Raw genomic sequence first — 20586 nt, forward strand, 5'->3', positions numbered from 1 at the left:
GACTACCGTAGTCCCCGAGCCGGGTGTGGCAGTCCCCGGGTCGGGCGTAACTATGGAAGTCCCCGAGCCGCCTGCTGATGTCCCCTGGCCGACTATCGAAGTCCCCGGGTCACCTTGGTTCTTCGAGCCGGGCCTGGCTGTATCGGGGTCAGGCGGTACGAAGATGGAATCAGACTCTGGAGACGGCTTGATAGACGGCTTGAGGAGGCGTTGTAGAGAGACACCGGTTGGTATTGCTTGCCGAGTGGAGCCTATTCGAGCCAGGGCATCAGCTGGCTCGTTGTCGGCTCGTGGTACGTGGAGGAACTCGCATCCTTCAAAATACCCACTGATCTGCTGAACAAGGAAGCGGTAGCTTGCCATATTTGCGTCCTTGGCATCCCAGTCGCCAGATGATTGCTGGACCACCAAGTCCAAGTTGCCATAACATAGGATCCGGCGAATGCCGAGCTCTTTGGCAAGCCGGAGCCCGTGTATGAGCGCCTCGTACTCGGCCACGTTGTTGGAGGCGGCAAAGTGAATTTGCAGCGTGTATCTGAGCTTGTCGCCTTTGGGAGAGGTGAGGATGACACCGGCTCCCAAGCCGGTGTGCATCTTGGACCCATCGAAGTGCATGCGCCAATGAGTGGAGTCAGGAGCTGGCGGCAGGTACTGGGTCTCGGCCCAGTCAACGAGGAGTCGGCCAATGCTTGGGACTTGATGGCGGTGCGAGGCTGGTAGAAGATCGTGTAAGGGGCCAGCTCGATGGCCCATTTCGCCACCCGGCCGGATGCATCCCGGATGCCTATGATCTCGGCCAGCGGGGCGGTGCATACGACCGTTATGGGATGCTCTTGGAAGTAGGGCTTCAGCTTCTTGGCGGTGAAGTACACTCCATAGCACATCTTCTGGTAGTGCGGGTAGTTCTGCTTCGAGGTAGACAGCACGTCGCTCAAATAGTGCACCGGCCACTAGACCGGCTGGGCTCGGTCCTCTTTTGGGCGTTGGACTACGATGACAGTGCTGACCACCCGGCTGGTTGCGGCAATGTAGAGGAGCATGGGCTCTTTCTCAGTCGGCGCCGCCAGGACAGGCGGCGTGGCCAGCATCTTCTTCAGCTCGTGAAAAGCTTGGTCGGCTTGGTCATTCCACTCGAAGTGAGTGGTCTTCTTCATGAGGCGGTAGAGGGGGAGAGCTTTCTCTCCGAGCCGGCTGATGAAGCGGTTCAGGGAGGCCAAGCATCTGGTGAACTTCTGGACATCTCGAAGTTTGGTGGGAATCGCCATTCTCTCAATGGCCTTGATCTTTACTGGGTTGCATTCGATGCCACGTTCGGAGACCAGGAAGCCTAGGAGCTGGCCGGCTGGCACTCCGAACACGCATTTCTCGGGGTTGAGCTTGATTTGGAACCGGCGTAGGTTCTCAAATGTTTCCTTGAGGTCTTCCAGCAAGGTGCCGCGCTTCTCAGTCTTCACCACAATGTCGTCTACATAGACATGGGCGTTTTTGCCGAGCTTCTTGAGGAGGCACTTCTGCATGCAACGCTGAAAAGTGGCACCGGCATTTCTCAAGACAAATGTCATAGTCAGGTAGCAAAAGGCTCCGAATGGCATGATGAAGGTGGTCTTCAGGCGGTCTGCCGGATCTAACTTTATCTCGTGGTACCCTGAGTAAGCATCCAAGAAACTCAACAGCTCGCATCCGGCCGTGGAGTCTATCACTTGATCAATCCTTGGCAGGGCAAAGGGATCTTTGGGGCAGGCCTTGTTGAGGCTCGTGTAGTCTATGCACATGCGCCACTTGTTATTCTTCTTTAACACGAGGACCAGGTTAGCGAGCCATTCTGGAAAGAAAACTTCCATAATGAAGCCGGCCGCCAGAAGCCGGGCTATCTCTTCTCCTACAATCCTTCTCTTCTCCTCCGACAGTTGGCGGAGGGGTTGTTTGATTGGTTTTGCGTCTTCTCGGACGTGTAGTTTGTGCTCGGCGAATTCCTTCGGAACACCCGGCATGTCCTTGGGGGACCATGCAAAGATGTCCCGATTCTCACGAAGCAAATCGGCGAGCTCGCCTTCCTATTTGCTGTTTAGGTTCGCCCCGATGACGGCAAACCTCTCTGGGTGCTCGGGGTCAAGAGGTATCTTCTTCGTCTCCTTGGCCGGCTGGAAAGATCCTTGAGCATCATACTCCTTGGGATCGGGGGACAAGGCCGACTGTTTGCCGGCCATGGCCACGACTCGGTCCAACATCTTCTTTTCTTCGGCAATCACAAGGGACTCAGCCAGCCGGATGCTGGCTGCTGCGCACTCGGAAGATTTCTTGTAATCGTCGGCTATGGTGATGACGCCCTTGGTGCTCGGCATCTTCATCTTGAGGTAAGCATAGTGGGGAACTGCCATGAACCTGGCCAAGGCAGGTCGGCCAAGCAATGCATGGTAGGGGCTCTCCAGGTCCACCACTTCAAACCAGATCGCTTCTCAGCAGAAATGCTCCTTGTCCCCAAAGAGTACATCAATCTTGATCTTGCTAATGGGGGCGCATGACAGGCCGGGTACAATGCCATGGAACACAGTCCGAGTAGGCATGAGTTGCTTTGCCTTGACGTTCAGCTTCTCCAGGGTGTCACGGTACAGGATGTTGATGCTGCTCCCGCCGTCTATCAGCACGCGGGAGAAACGGGCGGCGCGTCTGTCCGTTGCAAGGGTGGCATCCAGAACCAATGCATAAGAGCCGGGAGATGGCATCATCTCTGGGTGGTCAGCCCGGCTCCAGCTGATAGGTTTTTCTGACCAGTGCATGTGCTCGGCGGGGTTGGCAGCGACCATGCTGACTTCCTGGTGCTCTCGGCGTTTGCTGCGCCAGTCTTTGGGCTGGCTTGTAAAAATGACATAGGTAGCACGCTCGTCGGGGAACTCATCATGCAGGGCTCCGACTGCGGGCCGAGCGGTCGGCGGCTGCGGAGCCGGAGGCGGCGGACCGGCAGGCAGAGGCGGCGCAAGCCCTTCGCCTTTGGAGATTCGGGTGAGCCAGTGGCACTTCCGGGTCGTGTGGTTGGACGGCTTCGCGCCGCTGTGGAACTTGCACGGGGCGTCGAGAGTTTGCTCGTAGGAGAAGGACGGCTTCCAAGCCGGCCTGCCGCCCTTGGGTTTCATGGGCACGGGCCGCCCTTCGGGCCGCTCGTCTTCGACTGTGGCCACCTGCCGACTGGCGGAAGGCAGCACGGGGCCCTTGCACTTGTGGTCGTTCTGGTGTGGGCATCGGCCGAAGTCCCCAGCCGGCGTCTTGGGCGCCGGGTTGAGTACCTTCCCGGACGCGTCTACCCGGAGTTCGGTCTTCATTGAGGAGTCGGCGGTGGCGTACTTGTCCGCTATGAACAGAAGCTCGTCGAGGGTAGTCGGCTCGTCGCAGAGGAGCTTGTGCTTGAGGAGGGTGCCTTCTCGGCACCCGGCAGTGAAGTATTCTATGGCTTGCACCTCGTGCACCCCTTCGCAAGAGTTGTGGAGCTCGGCCCAACGCGTGAGGTAGTCGCGAGTAGACTCGGCGGGGCCTTGTACGCACAAGGAGAGCTGTCTGGGCTTGGGAGCCCGCTTGTAGGTGCTAGTGAAGTTGCAGACAAAGGCTTCTGTGAAATCTAGCCAACTGTTGATGCTGTATGGCTTGAGGCTGTTGAGCCAGGTCCGCGTCGTGCCTTGCAGCATGAGGGGCACGTACTTCACGGCAACGCACCTGTTGCCGTTTGCTATGCTAACCGCCATGGAGTAGTCGATTAACCAATCTTCCGGCTTCACAGAGCCGTTGTACTTGGGCGTGTCTCTTGGGAGCGAGAACCCTTTGGGGAAAGGCTCGTCGTGGATGCGGGGGCCGAAGCAAGGCGGGCCGACATCATCTTCTTCTTCCAGCGCCAGGGATCATGCCAGGCAGTCGATCCGATGGTGGGCGTCGTTCTCGCCGACTCCTTCGCGGTGACCTAGCCGGCCGCTGAGAGTCGGATGCGCAACAGGCGGTGGGGTGGGATATCTCTCTCCACGGGGCCAAGGCGGAGGCGGGTTGCCCCGCCACTCCACGGCCCGGGGGTGGCCTTCTGCGTCTCGCTCGATGGAGATTCGGGTTCGGCTTCGGCTGGCAGCCGACTCTTTCTCGCACTGCGCGTGGGTTTTACCCGTAGTCGGTGTCCGGGACATCGCGCCGTGATCTCGGCGCGGGGGAGGGCTTTCCACGCAGGCGTCGGCTTCGTGCCGCTGCGCGGCTGCATCGATTACCTGCTGGATGCGTCGGGTCATGTGGGGGAGTTCTTCGGCCCCCAGTCCGTCTAGCTCATCTACGGCCGCCTGGGCGGCGCGCAGGTTCTCGAGTGGAGTGGCGTAGACTAGGAGGTCGACTCCTAACGTGTCGGCGACGACAGCGCCGGCCCGGCTGGGCCCGCCTAGGGGTGGCGTGCCAAAGGCGGCGCGGTCGGCTTCGCGTCGGTGGGCCTCAGCGAGGCGTCTCATGGAAACCAACTTTCGGCCCTCCGCGAGGAGGGCGAGGCGGTGAGCCTCCAGTGCTTCAGGGTCGGCATTGGCCGGGAGGGGGATGGACAAGTCGTGGATCGCCGTGTGCGGGGCGTCGCGGGCGCTCTCGTCAGAAGCGCCGCCGTGGCCGATGACCATCACCTCGGTGGTGACAGCGTCGCCGCCACCGGCCCGGGGAAGCGGGTCGTTGTAGATCGTGACGTCGGTGGGGAAAGTGTCGAGTGAGGCCGTGTCGGAGTCGACAGGCATTGGGTCGGTGGAGCCAACCGACTCCAATTCCATAGCAGGCTCGTCGGAGACGTGGAGCTGGCCGAGGAGGTTGACGAGGTGGTCGGTGCCCACGTCGGAGGCGAGCTCGTTGGAGATGAGGGTCTTGTCAAGGAGATCGGCGAGGCTGCTTGCTGCGCAGACATTGGTGACGCCTTGCAGCGCGTCATGCCAAGCGCCATTGGACGTGTCGGGCTGGCTACGCTCGCGGGGGAGGAAGAGGGTTCCCGTCCAGAACAGGTCTCCATACGACGGTGCACCTGGCCCCATGGTGGGTGCCAAATGTCGGGTGGTAGGTGCGACATATGCCAACGGGTGGCTTATCATTGTGGGAGCCAATAAGACGTCGCCGGTGCCTGGAAGCGGGATGAGGCGAAGACATGCACGCCGACGAATCTTACCCAGCTTCGGGGCTCTCCGTGGAGATAACACCCCTACTGCTGCTCTGCGGGGTCTCCGCATGATCACTAGATGAACAAGTAGCTACACGATGCTCCGTGAGCTGTTTGGCGAGAGGAGGAAGAAGGGCACTGCTCGCTCTCTTCTCCTCCCTATGTGGTGTCTAAAACTAGAAGGGATCAACCCTTTGCATGGGTGTCCCGGGGGATTTATATAGGTCTACCCCTCGGGGATACAATGGTAATCCGGCTGGGCGTGGGGCCTAGCCATCTGTGTCTACACTCGCCGGCTTCTGCACCGGGTGCTGGGGCCCGCCGGCTGGTGGGTCCCGCCGGCTGCCGGCTCCTTGGTCGACAGACAGGCCCCACTGTCTAGGGCCTTGTCGGCGGCTGGTTACTGCTGCTCAATCCTAGTGACAAGGGCTTCGCCGAGGAGGGCATGGCTACAGTGCCGCCGTCCGGTGGGTGATCGCTGTAGCCTCACCGCTTCTTGTCTCTTTAATGGGGCGTCTCCTTCGAGGGAGGTGGCAAGCCGGCTGTGGGGAGTCGGCTCTGTCTTGGGCCGACTGGGGGAGGCCTGGCCGCCTTCGGGTGTCTCTCTGCCCGAAGGGGCCACCGCCCGTGGGCCGCGCTGGCAGCCCGTCGTGGATGACATTAGGGTCAACGTGGCAACAATGCCGCGCCGGACGGGTCATGGCCACCCATACGATGCACTGTGCCAGGCGTGCTCCGGGATTCGGGGGTGGCAGGCCACGCCCCATCACATCGCCGTTATGTGGAGGGTACGATCTTGACCGCTTTGTGGGAGCCAGCTTCTTGGAGTCGGCCTTCTCGCGACCGGCTTCTCGGAGCCGGCCCTCCCGCGGCTTTCTTCATGAGGGCTAAAGTCAGGTTGCCTTCTGATAGCCGGCCTGGGAGACAACCGGCAAGGGGAAGGCGGCCCCATGTCTTGGATTCTTGAGGGCCGGATCGGCTCGTAATTTTTTCAGAAGGGCCAGGGGAGCCGGCTAGGCTACCCATGGTTATTTACTCCGACAATCTTGTTTGTTGTGGTATATCCATTTTGTGCCTATTATGTTGTGCTTCCGAGGATCGGGACGCTTAACCAGTTCCCATACATTATTCAGCTCAAACTGTTGAAGCTCTTCTTGCATAGCTTGAATCCATTCAGGTTCCATGAAGGCTTCTTCAACTTTCTTGGGTTCTGTTATTGAGACGAATGCGAAGTGCCCACAGAAATTTGCCAGCTGAGTTGCCCTTGAACGAGTGAGTGGACCGGGTACATTGATGCTATCAATTATTCTTTCAATCTGCACTTCATTGACAACACGAGGATGTACAGGGCGAAGATTTTGCTCTTGCTAATCATTGTCGTTGTTAGAGGAAATGTCTACAGGCTGAGCATTGTCTTCGGGTTGATCAGGTGCTGAGATGATAAGTTCTTCTTCAGGATGAGATTCACAAGGTATAATTTCTCTAGTTCCCATTAGCTTGATTGATTCACTGGATGGAACTTCATCTAGCACATTTGGCAGATGCTCTCTTTGTGAACCGTTGGTCTCATCGAACCGCACATCCACTGTTTCAACCACTTTATAATGAAAGAGATTGAAGACTCTGTAGGAGTGCGAATCCTTTCCATATCCAAGCATAAAACCCTCATGTGCTTTTGGTGCAAACTTTGATGTGTGATGTGGGTCCTTGATCCAGCACCTGGTGCCAAATACTCTGAAGTAACTGACATTTGGCTTCTTGCCAGTAAGGAGCTCATAAGATGTCTTGTTCAGAAGCTTGTGAAGATAAACACGATTGATTGTATGGCATGCAGTATCAATGGCTTCAGGCCAGAATTTTCTTGGAGTCTTGTGTTCATCTAGCATCGTTCTGGCCATCTCAATGAGTGTTCTGTTCTTGCGTTCGACGATGCCATTCTGCTGTGGCGTGTACGGGGCTGAGAATTCATGTGTGATGCCCAAGGTATCAAGATATGTATCAAGGCCAGTGTTCTTGAATTCAGTGCCATTATCACTTCTGATATGCTTTATCTTGGCGCCATAGTTGTTCATTGCTCGATTGGTGAAGCGTCTGAAGACATCCTGCACTTCAGTCTTGTAAAGGATTATGTGCACCCAAGTATATCTAGAATAATCATCAACAATGACAAAGCCATAGAGACAAGCAGTAGTAGTAAGAGTTGAGTAATGAGTGGGACCTAAAAGATCCATGTGAAGCAGTTCGAAGGGTCGAGTAGTAGTCATGATTATCTTCGAGGGATGTTTGGCCCTCGTCATCTTTCCTGCCTCACAGGCACCGCATAAGTGATCTTTCTTGAACTTGACGCCCTCGATGCCTATGACATGCTTCTTCTTTGCCAGGGTGTGGAGGTTCCTCATGCCAGCATGCCCAAGCCTCCGATGCCAGAGCCAGCATTCTGAAGCTTTTGCTAGAAGACATATGGCAAGCTGTGGTCCTGCTGAGAAATCTAACACGTACAATTCATCTTTTCGATACCCTTCAAATACTAGAGACTTGTCAGATTCCATTAGAACAAGGCAAGGATATTTTCCAAATATTACAATCATGTTTAAATCGCAAAGCATTGAGACATACATTAAGTTGAAGCCAAGGGATTCAACAAGCATGACTTTATCCATGTGTTGATTCCTTGAGATTGCAACTCTACCTAGACCCAATACCTTACTTTTACCAGTGTCAGCAAATGTGATGTGGCTCTTGTCGGATGGACGTAAGGTTGAGTCCATAAGAAGGCCTCTTTTGCCAGTCGTGTGATTTGTACACCCACTATCAATAATCCATTCTGAAAACGTTGGTGTCGTACCCTACAGTGCAGTTAGGGGGATAGGCTTCATGAAGAGAATTGTGAAGAAAAAACATTTGACGAACCAGTGGGTTATGAAAGCTTAGATCCAGATTAGGACTAATAGGGAGAGTAGCAAGCGATTCAGGAACGAAGTACATAGTAAGACCATTCGGGCATTTGATCTTGCGCCCTACAAGATGTTTAAGGTCCCCATCAATAGCGTCAGACGATTTTGGTTTTCTGCTGGAGACCTTTCCCTGCAAAAGAGAGTTAAGCTTTCTTAGCCACCCACATCTTCAAGGGTGGCTTAGAAGCAATAAGTCTAAGTGCAGCATCTGAGAACTTTGGCTTTGGAGCCCTAGCAAACAGTCTTGCAGGCGGACAATAGTACTCACAAGAATAAGCATAATAGTTCTTGGTCTTATGAACATGGTGGTTTGATGAACCGCTCTCATATTCATAGGCCTGAGTATGGTTTCCCTGCAAAACATTTGCGTTATTGCGGCTCAGGTGAGTCCTCTGTCTGTATGAAGCCTTTGGACCATATGAAGCCTTTGGTGTGAGGTTTGTCTTCTTCACGTGAGGTGTCATGATGACATTCACAGGAAGATTCTCCAGACACTTTCTCGGAACCCAGATCTTCTTCATAAGCGGTCCATTCCTACAGTTAGTACCAATGTACCTGGCAAACACTTCACCATTCTGATTCTTAAATAGTTTATAGTTTGCATTAAAGGATTCATCAATGACAATGGGGTTTGCACAAGTGAACCCAGATAGAGTGGATGGATCTGCTGAAAATTCCTTTGCAGCAACCAATGTGGTTTTGGGGTACTGCTCAGGTTTCCAGTAAGAGCCATCAGCATTCATTTTCCTTATGAACCCAACACCCTCTTTCCTCGGGTTTCGGTTCAAGATCTGCTTTTTGAGGACATCACATAGTGTCTGATGCCCTTTAAGACTTTTGTACATCCCTGTTTCAAGCAATGTCTTCAACCTAGCATTCTCATCAGCAATAGCAGTGGAATCCTCAGCAGAGGGGTTAGTTCCCACATCAACAGTTGAAGATATTGCAACAGTAATAGCAGTAGAACATTCAGCAATAGTAGTAGCATTATCACGCTCAATGCATTTAAGACATGGTGGTTCAAATCCTTCCTGAGCGGAGCTGATCTGTTCGGCACGAAGTGACTCATTTTCCTTTTGAAGATCTTCATGAGCCGCTCTCAATTTCTCAAGATCTTGCTTCCTTTGAAGATAATCATAGGAAAGCTTTTCATGAGTTGTTGAGAGTGTTTCATGACGACTTTCAAGTTCCTCATACTTAACGTGAAGATTTTTTATGTCTTCAATTAAGGACTCAGATCGAGTCATTTCAGCACCTAACAGATCATCGCTTCTGTCTAACAGTTTTTGAATATGTTCCATAGCTTTCTGTTGTTCAGTTGCAATTTTAGCAAGTGTTTTGTAGCTGGGTTTTGAACCACAATCAGAGTCATCGTCACTAGATGTTTGATAGTGAGTAGTGCGTGTGTTTACCTTGGCACCGCGTGCCATGAAGCAGTAGGTAGAAGCGGAGTAGTCCTTGTCATTTGCATCGGTGTCGGTGATGACGTCATTGTCTTCAGTGTTGAAGATGGACTTGGCAACGTATGCTGTAGCGAGACTTGCGACGCCTGAATCGAACTCCTCCTCAGACTCCACCTCCGCCTCCTCAGAAGCGGACTCCTCCTCTGAATCCATTTCCTTGCCAACAAACGCACGTGCCTTGCCAGATGAGCTCTTCTTGTGTGATGAAGACTTTGAGGAAGACTTGGAAGAAGACTTTGAGTATTTATTCTTCTTCTTCTTGTCGTCAGAGTCATATTCCTTGCTCTTCTTCTTCTTTTTGTTCTCATTGTCCCACTGCGGACACTCAGAGATGAAGTGGCCAGGTTTCTTAAACTTGTGACATGTTTTCTTCTTGTAGTCGTGAGCAGAACCTTCATCATTCCTTGAGCTTGATCGGGAAGACTTTTTGAAACCTTTCTTCTTGGTGAATTTTTGGAACTTCTTCACAAGCATAGCAAGTTCCCTTCCAATGTCTTGAGGATCATCCAAACTGCTGTCAGATTCTTCTTCAGATGAGGAGACATCTTTTGCCTTCAAAGCACGAGTTCACCCATAGTTTGGACCGTAGATATCTCTTTCCTCAGAAAGCTGAAACTCATGTGTGTTGAGCCTCTCAAGTATGTCAGACGGATCAAGTGTCTTGAAATCAGGACGTTCTTGAATCATCAGGGCTAGGGTGTCAAACGAACTATCAAGTGATCTCAGTAGTGTCTTGACGACTTCATGCTTGGTGATCTCAGTAGCGCCAAGGGCTTGAAGCTCATTTGTGATGTCAGTGAGTCGGTCAAATGTGAGTTGGACATTCTCATTGTCATTTCGCTTGAAGCGGTTGAAGAGGTTGCGAAGGACACTGATTCTCTGATATCTCTGGGTTGAGACGCCTTCATTGACCTTGGAGAGCCAGTCCCAGACCAGCTTAGATGTTTCCAAAGCACTCACACGGCCATACTGTCCTTTGGTCAGATGACCACAGATGATATTCTTGGCAGTAGAGTCCAGTTGAACGAACTTCTTGACATCAGCAGCAGTGACACCTTCTCCAGCCTTGGGAACGCCGTTCTTGACGACATACCATAGGTCGACGTCAATGGCTTCAAGATGCATGCGCATCTTATTCTTCCAGTAGGGATATTCAATTCCATCGAAGACGGGGCACGCAGCGGAGACTTTAATTATCCCTACAGTCGACATAGCTAAAACTCCAGGTGGTTAAACCGAATCACACAGAACAAGGGAGCACCTTGCTCTGATACCAATTGAAAGTGCATTATATCGACCCGAGGGGCGGGTGAATAGGTGATTTTTATGAAAGTCTTCAAAACGTGGAAGTTATGAAGACAAACGATAGAAATAAACCTATTACCCTGCAGCGGAAGGTAGACTACACTAGGCAAGCCATAGTAGAGTATTCAATGGAGTGAAAGCACAATGACTAATAGCAGCAATGTAGTAAGGATCAGGTAGGAAGATATTATGAAGCCAAATAGAAAACGCAGTCACTCAGTGAAGATAAAAGATAGTGCAATCATACAATGACTTCACAAGGAGTAACAGTAAGTAAAAGGAAGGGAAGATGAAACCAGTGACTCGTTGAAGACAATGATTTGTTGGACCAGTTCCAGTTGCTGTGACAACTGTACGTCTGGTTAGGGCGGCTAGGTATTTAAACCTGAGGACACACAGTCCCGGACACCCAGTCCTGAACACGCAGCTCAGGACACCCAGTCCTCACCGTATTCCCCTTGAGCTAAGGTCAGACAGACCTCGCCCAATCACTCTGGTAAGTCTTCAAGGTAGACTCCCAAACCTTCACAGACTTTGTTCACCAGCAATCCACAATGTCTCTTGGATGCTCAGAACGCGACGCCTAACCGGCTGGAGGATTCATAGTCCTCAAGTGTAATAAGTCTTCAGATCACACAGACAATAAGACTTAAGTGATCCCTAATTCTCTTTGGCTCTGGGTGGTTAGGGCTTTATCCTCGCAAGGAATTCTCTCTCAAAGGCTTCGAGGTGGGTTGCTCTCAAACGACAAAAGTCGTACTCTGAATCTGAGCAGCCAACCGTTTATGGTTGTAGGGGGTGGGCTATTTATAGCCACTTGGCAACCCGACCTGATTTGTCCGAAATGACCCTTGGTCACTAAGGAACTAACACGTGTTCCAACGGTCAGATTTCAAACTCACACGGCAACTTTACTTGGGCTACAAGCAAAGCTGACTTGTCCAACTCTGGACAAGATTCGCTCTCAAAGTCTTCACTCGAAGACATAGGTTTTGTTTAAGCATCACTTCAGTCATTTTGACTGGTTCTCTTGGACCCCACTTAACAGTACGGTGGTTCCTATGACTCAACAAAGGGGAAGAAAAAGAACTACGAAAGATCTAAGTCTTCGAGCTCCATAGGCTTCATGCGATGTCTTCTCTTGTCATAGTCTTCAATGTGAATATCTTCATATACCACCTTTGACTTCAATGTCTTCATACATTTTTAGGGGTCATCTCTAGTAGGAAAACCGAATCAATGAGGGACTTCTACCTGTGTTATCCTGCAATTCTCATAAACACATTAGTCCCTCAACTAGGTTTGTCGTCAATACTCCAAAACCAACTAGGGGTGACACTAGATGCACTTACATACATACATCTCCTTTTATCCATTTTGATGACAAGTAGTACTTCTTACCCAAAGGAACTTTATATCCAACAGACACAAAAATATCCGTTCGACTGTTGGAAATTACTGATCTGATGTCGAAGTAATTGCTGCATCACCACCAAAACCCACCATTTCTTAAGCTAAAGTAGACCAAGGTAATCCCTATATTAGCATATTACTAAGATAAATAGAAGGCACTGTACAAACATTTAGGACGTGAGCTTGTCAATCTGAATGTGGAGGGACACAAGCTTAGCCCCGGCCAGTAGCTTGGGCGGAACTGTCAAGAAGGTCAGCTCCTGCACGTCGACGTCGCCGGGATCCTTTCTGCTTGTCACCTCCATTTCCACCTTGACGGCATTGGTCGTGCCTTTGGGCTCCCCCGACGGGCCGTTCGCCCATAGCTTGGACACGTAGTGCGGCAGTGGGGACGCCCCCGCTTTGATGCAGATGACCGACACGGCGATAGGCGCGCCGATGTCGAGCACGTCGCCGACCAAGAAAAACACGCAGCGGTCCTCCTCCGCGAACAGCAAGAGCCGTGGCTCCGATAGTGGCACTTGCAGCTCGAGCACCTTGCCGTACTGGATCCTGTGCACATGCATGGGATGCGCGGTGCTGATGTGGTGGTAGAGCGCCGGCGGTGGGCCTTCATAGCCGTAGATGGGCACGGGGCATTTGCAGGGCGCGAGCGGACACACGCTCTGGTGATCGGCGAGCTTGTGGTAAGTGACGTAGAGCCCACAGCCTTCGTGCGGGCACTCCACCCTCGCCGATGAAAGGACGGAGTCCACCACCATGTTCCGCACGTTGAAGCCACCACCGCGCTCGCACTTCTGGCACTGCCGCTGGTTCCCGGGGCGCTCGACATGGCAGTCCGCGCAGGCCAGGTGCCCTCCCTTGCACTGCAGAAATCAATCGAACAACACATCAATCAATGAACCTACACCTTGCTCAATCATCCAAACGGACGAGGTGTATTCGAACCTCATACACTGGAGGCGTCAAGGGGCGGAGGCACAAGGGGCAGTGGAGCACGGTGAGGTCCATCGAGACCTTAAAGAGCTTCATCGTCGGGTCCTGTTCGGTCTACATGATCTCGCCCTCCTCGTGCACAACCATCCCTCGACTTGGGCCGGGGTATTACAAAGCTTTACCGTCACATATTTTATACTACTTCAAGGTGCATTAAATCAACACATGCAAGTACTCCCTCCGATCCTTTTTACTCCGCACATTAGCTTTGTCTGAAATCAAAGTTTGCTAAGTTTGACCAAATTTATATTAAAAAAATATTAACATCTATAACATCTAATAAATATAATATGAAAATATATTTCGAGATGGATCTAATAATAAATATGTTGTTATGTGAATGTTAATATTTTTTATTATAAATTTGGTCAAAGTTGGATGAGATTGACTTCAGACAAACCTAATATGCAGAGTAAAAAGGACCGGAGGGAGTATCAAAAGGAGAGTCACGGCATGCATGCATGCGTTGTAATTAATGCATCGGTAAATGCAAATTATTGAAATATATCGAGTGCAGTGCTTTGATGTGTCACGTCAACTCGTACATTAACGAGAAGTTTTATTATCCACTCCCTCGCGGACTTAACTGCACCTGCCTTTGGCTGTATGACAGGTTGGCCACACACCTGTCGGGCCCACCTGTCATACACGCAAAGGCAGGAGCGCCCCTCCCTCGCCCATGAGCGTGGCGGCTGGCAAGACTAGGAGAAGCTTTCGCTACATGCTCTCCCTCCCGCACGCGGTGGACATGCAACAGTTCAATCGGTGTTAGATGGCCAGAAGCATACTGTAGTACTTCTCCAGTGCAGTACTACTCCATCATTGTTTGACTTCCCGAAGAGGCGAAGAGCCAAGTGCAGCCCGGACGCTCGTGTGGCAGTTTCATGTGTAGAGTAGTCTAGGATAGCATGTACCGTGCCTGTAAGCTTAAAATCGTTGGGGTCGGCTCCATGCTATGTGGCCGTCTCGAAGTTTTTGAAAAAAAATTAAAATAGTCTTTTGGCCCTACCTGACACCCTGGTGATTGTAGTTTGCACGCTCATCTGATCAAGATAGGAATATATATTTTAATTTGTTTTTTCGAAAAGGGGGGACTCCCCGGCCTCTGCATCAGAATGATGCAAACGGCCACATATATTTTAATTTGTGGTGGGTAAATGTTCGAGGTTGCAGCAAATATATTGTACACTGCGGGTCTTTCAGAAAAGTTTAGAGGCAAGCATGTGGGGCCAGTGCTATGATGTGTCGCGTCAACTCGTACAACAAGGAGAAGCTTGATTTTACTACACGTCTTCTCCCTCACCCATGCACGCGGTTTCTCGCAAACGAGGACATGCTTTTTCTTAGTAGTACTTCTACAACAAGCTATCCGTCCCGCTCGTGGTGGATGGATATGCAGCAGTGGATTCGACACTATAGAAGCAGTAGTAGTAACATCATTGTTCGTCTTCTCGAAGAGGCGAAGAGCCAAGCGCAAACCAAACGTTGCAGTTGTGAACATTGGAGCACACATATAGCCAGGCTCTTGCATGAGACAAAATTTCTATGTGAGCCCACTATTGTACTAGTACGTACAACTACTTGCTAGTATAGCGCCACCACTCCAATCCATCTACTCCCAAGCTCTGCACAACACTGCTCACTCCAATCCAAGACCAAGTGACCAGAAGCCACAAGCACCTATGGAGGCGATGGACGCGAGTGGCAGTCGGCGGTGCCAAATCATCCAAGGCACCGGCCTGCGGCCCCGCACCGTGCAGTGTTTCTAGACGGTGCTGGCGACCGCAGGCATCGTTCACGCGGTCATCACCGCCGAGGGAGGAAACCCACAGCTGCCGGAGGGGCCCGATCCTCTGCCCGTGCCGTTCTCTCCGACACAGCGCTGGCTCGGGTGGTCCTCCGACCCTTCTTCCTCCCTGCCGTAATGTCCGTAGATCTGACCTGCCGCCGCCGACATCCTGGCGACCCTCAGGTATAAGTTCTTTGAAAGCGGCCTTGCTCTACTGCCCCAGCTCCCCACGTGTCTGCATGTGCATCTTTTTCTACTCCCATCAGCTCTTCCAAAGCCACCTAAATTTTTAGTATTATTAGAGGTAAAACTACTTCATGCATTCGAATCTAGGGCTTTGTTCAAACAACGAAGAAAAGGGGGAAAGTTGTAGCATGAATCTAGGACTTGATTCAAAGAGTAAATAATATGGTGAAAGTAGTAGAGACCAGATACCCAACCGGTCTCTTGGTTAAAAAGGGAAATAATGGGAAAATGCAGTACAAACTGGATAAGGAACAAATCTATTATTGGTTGAAAAAAGGATAGAAAGTGGCGGCTGGTGGACAAGTCAACAGAGTATGTCCATGATTAGATTTTCTGCCATCACATAGTAAAAGGTCTCCAGGATTAGATTTGTTGCCCTCACATAGTAAAAGGTCTCAGAATTAGATTTGCTGCCCTCACATAGTAAAAGGTCTCATGATTAGATTTGCTGCCCTCACATAGTAAAAGGTCTCCAGGATTAGATTTGCTGCCCTCACATAGTAAAAGGTCTCCATGATTAGATTTGCTGCCCTCACATAGTAAAAGGTCTCCAGGATTAGATTTGCTGCCCTCACATAGTACAAGGTCTCCAGGATTAGGTCTGCTGCCCTCACATAGCATGAACAAACTCGGCATCACCACTTTATGCGTCCTTGTAGGTACATTGTGTTGATGCGTCCACTGTCGCATGTCCTTATACCAACCTTTTGATGTTGTTAATGTAAGGGCGCATGTAAAATGAAGCGATCACACTGTTACCTTAGGGACATGTCTAACCAGTGTTATTGTTAATCTAATGCCTCCAGTGATAAGATGCAATTAAACTGTGTTACAAATGGCACTCCTGCTGTTTTCCCCAGTATGATAAGTAAGTTGCTCCTTTACGCTGTTGAGTGTCCTGGTGTCCCCACGGTCCCATACCCTTAAACCAACTATTTAGCTGTTGTTGACTTACTGTGTATGGTAAACAAGCAATGCCACCATTAAAGTAATCCCATATTTGAGGAATCTCATTGTTGATCGTAATGCTTCTGGTAACATGAAGCATTGCTGACGTTTTAAAATTTCTACTGTCCTTGCGTGATTGCCATGAACATAATTAAGACGCTTCTTTTCATTTTGTATATGTTTCGTATATTCTTATTGACCAGCAGCTGTTTACTTTCTATCTTTTTGTGCAGATAGGGATATCCATTTCACCTTGTTGCTATTGTGACCTTTTGGTGAACTGCACAAAACACTTTTTTTAGGATGACTGTCTTGTGCAGTTCAACTAAAATGTCACGTGGGCAACATCTCTCAATTTTGGTGGAAGTGCACAAAATGGTGATTGGAGTTTCCAAAATCTCTATCAAGTTTTGCTGGTAATCTCATGCAACATTTTATTAGCCTTTGCAAGATGGAGCCATCACTATCACCACAATGGCACTTTATTTTAGTGGAACTGCACAAAAGGATAAGAAAATTATAATTGCACCTTACATGAGCCGGACAACCAACCTTGATGTTCCTCAATTTTAGTGCAACTACTAAAGAAGAACCTGCCAGCTCACAAGAGCTAGTGCTTCTTGCTAGTTGAATGATGCAATCTTTGCTCCATTTCAGGTGAACTGCAGAAAAAGGCGCATGAATTGAATCATGGAACTCCACGCAGACCTCATCCAAGTAGAGCTGGAGGTTGAGTTCAAGGAGGCCACTATTAAAGCGAAATCATGCTCTCCTGTCTCCTTGTTTGTGATGTGCAAACATGCTGTGCAAACATGAATACTCAACTACAGATGTTGTGACGGTCAAGAGCATTCGCCGAGTTCTTCAATTGTATGACATGGCTAGCCAAGATGGATTTAATCCCGATATTCACTTTATCAAAAGGCTCTAATGGGTTGGTTCTGAATCTTGCAAGCTGGGAATCAGTGAGATGTGTAGGCATATTTGTTGTACTTATTATTTGAATCTTATTTGTTGGTTCTGAATCTTGCAAGCTGGGAATCAATGAGATGTGTAGGCATCTTTGTTGTACTTATTATTTGGATCTTATTTGTTGGTTCTGAATCTTGCAAGCTGGGAATCAATGAGATGTGTAGGCATCTTTGTTGTACTTATTATTTGGATCTTATTTGTTGGTTCTGAATCTTGCAAGCAGGGAAACACGACATGATGATGCAGAGGACAACAACCATAACAAACAGTTCAAACTTGTTAGTATTATCTTTGTGAAAGTGCGACAAATGTGCTGATCGTGTGCGTCATGAGAATAATAATTCTAATTGTTGTGCATGTTGATCCTGTGGCACTGATACAACGAGCGAATGCATTGCTTGTTTTAAGTATAAATTTCTATTAAAGCTAATTAAATTTAAGTAAAGTGACCACTAACTCCTGTTATTACAGTACCAATACAGACCCGCTCGTGAACCGACATGTGGCCGAGGGTGCATCTTCTGTCGGGCATGCAGCGGATGAGGGAGGGGTAGTAACTATTGTTGCCTGTACACACTCAGCTTACTGTTCAATACAGTTCCCCAAGAGCTGAAAAACAAACTGCTGCCGCCGCTTACACACTCGTTCACTCGAAGAGACTCCAATGTCGATCCGAGGGGTGAGCCTGCTGGATATGGACTTCAGCAAGGAGTTCCCCTTTGAGTTTGCCGTTCAGTCCTATGGCTGCACCAAGTTGAGTGTGATGTACACCAACGATACGGACTCGGTGAAGCTCTGCCTCGCCTTAGTCCTATGGTTGTACCAGGTTCTGGAGCATTCGCCCGTTTCATCGGCAGCGCCAACTGCACCTTCGCTACGGTGGAGAGAAGGAAGAACGCGACGATTCGGCCATCTGGTGCAACAAGCTTGTCGACATCCAGAAGCAATACAAGATCATCAGCAACAGGAAGGAGAAGGACTCCGTGGTTGACCTCGCTGAGACCATTATCGACCCCTGATACGCCAACATGAAAGAAGACGACCTGAACACGTGGGAGGTACCTCTGAATCTAGCCTACATAACCCACGCGGCCAAGGACGCATACGCATGCTACGACATGTACAGTCAGATCTTGGACATGAGGGTGTGTCTGCTTCCTGTAACCGACGAGTACACGGACAGCCGCAACGTCATGATCAAGCGTGCCATGAAGGTCTAGATGTTGTACTTTATCTGTTTATAAGCACCTTTATCATCTGAGTGTTTCATGCATTAGCCTATGTGTCGTAATTATCTGTTTTGTCCGAAATATTTCTTTTAAGAACCCATTAACCTGATTGCTTTTTTAGTGGCTATTTGCTTATGTATGTAAACTAGTTCACTTGTCCGTAAAAAAACTAGTTCACTCGGCTGCCGTGCTTTGAATCTTCTTCCTCCCAACATATTCCCGTCCTCAGGTGGACCCAGCAGGTCTCTGAATTTTCTCCCACTTTTTTCCGATGTAAACTGAGTTTTCTCCCAGCACTTTCCCCTAGAACCAACTCAACTGTCCCACGTCTAGCCTAAAAAATAATAATACCCCACGTACTATTAACTCATCAAATTAAAATGATATTTTATTTCGTAAGTTGAAAGTTCTTACAAAATAATAATAATAATTGTTTATATATAACTTGGCAAGTTAACTCCTAGTGATTGCGTACATAAGCTTGCAAAGATTTTACTAACGTGCAATCATGTGTTTATGTTTTTATAACATTTCTCCGTCTAGCCCAACATGATATTTTCACCCAGCCCAGCAAGTTCGTGGATTTCGAGAAAAATGCAAATGGGATTTAAACGGGCTGCATAGATGCTACATCATTGTTTCACCCAGCCCACCAAATGGACTAAAAAACAAATGGACTGCCTGACATGTGGGCCAGTAGGTCGAAGCCTAATAAGCATTGGATTTACATCCACCGGCTGGCATTCTTCTTCAATCTCTCGTCTTCTTGCTCCAACCGCTCAAAGCAGTGCCGGTCGTGCCGTGTGCTCCTGCCTCTCGTGGCCGGCTGTGATGCCGTGGAGGCCTCACCGCCCCCTACTACTCCGACCACTGGCCCAGGGTATCCCTCTACACACCCACACCCCCTGTTATTCTGCGGCGACGGCAGCCTCATGCCGCAGCCGAACTAGTGAACCCTCGTTCTCCTCTCCGCGTGGGCATCCACTGCCGCGTCTTCCCTGGCTCCGCATCGTCCCCTTCCTAGGCCTCGCCGTCGTCCACTGACTTGGTGCTCTCGGCGCGGCGTGGTCAATGTGTTCAACGACCGACTTCCATCGGAAGAGTACTGTATGGGAGAGGCTGACAGCTGGGTCCACAGCCACAGCCCAGTTTTTTTGTGATTTGCCAAGTAAGTCGCTTTGTCAGGCCTGTTGGGCTGTAAATCTTTCAAGACGAGGAGAGCTTCATTCGGTTGGCCGAGAAAATGGCCTATCAGTAATGAGAAATGGGTTGTACATTTTTAAAACACATCAAACCGGCAATTAGTTTCAAATATCATTTTTTTCATTTTGAGATTTTAAATTACATTAATTTTTATGCGTGGAGAATTTGTTGGATTTTTTATTGATATACATTTATTTTTAAAATCAGTTTGAATGTGAGTCAACATTTCGGAATTAAAAACAGTTCGAACCGCACCGAAATATGCAAAATTTCATATAATTTCTTAACTGTGGCCACAATATGGGCTGTAATGCTAACAAAAAAGAACATGGGCTCCAAAAAAACATTAAGAATTAGCAAATGGGCTGTAAATTATTAGAAATAATGGCAGATGGGATGTATACACTACAAAAAAAGACACATCCGTGACATTTTGGGCCGAACGAATTTTTTTCTGTCATACGTATGACACTTCTATGACGATAATTGTGACAAAACCCGGTATCATCATAGATGTGGTGGGCTCCTACTTCTATGACAAAAATCATGACAGAAAATGGGCTTTTCGTCCTGGGCGGGCCGGAGACACAGCTGCATGACATTCTTTGGGCCATCCATGACGGAAAAAACCATGGTAGAAGCGAGGGCGAGGAAAATTTCGGGGAGTTCCCGGTTACGGTGGGAGGTCGGGGGCCGAGCGATGCGTGTTTCTCTCATACACGTATGTGCGTGTGTGCGACGTGTTGGCTCTAACTGAACCCGAGCGAGGCGTTGGGCTCTAACTGAAACCGAGCGATTGCACTGCAGGCTACACGTTACTGAACCCGAGCGATCGATCGATGGCTGTTAACTGAACCCGATCGAGTGATTCCTTCGCTACTGCTGCTAACTGAAGCCGATCGATGCTGCATCTGGATGA

Source organism: Triticum dicoccoides, chromosome 6A, assembly GCF_002162155.2.
Source record: "Triticum dicoccoides isolate Atlit2015 ecotype Zavitan chromosome 6A, WEW_v2.0, whole genome shotgun sequence".
Classification (NCBI taxonomy): Eukaryota; Viridiplantae; Streptophyta; class Magnoliopsida; order Poales; family Poaceae; genus Triticum; species Triticum dicoccoides.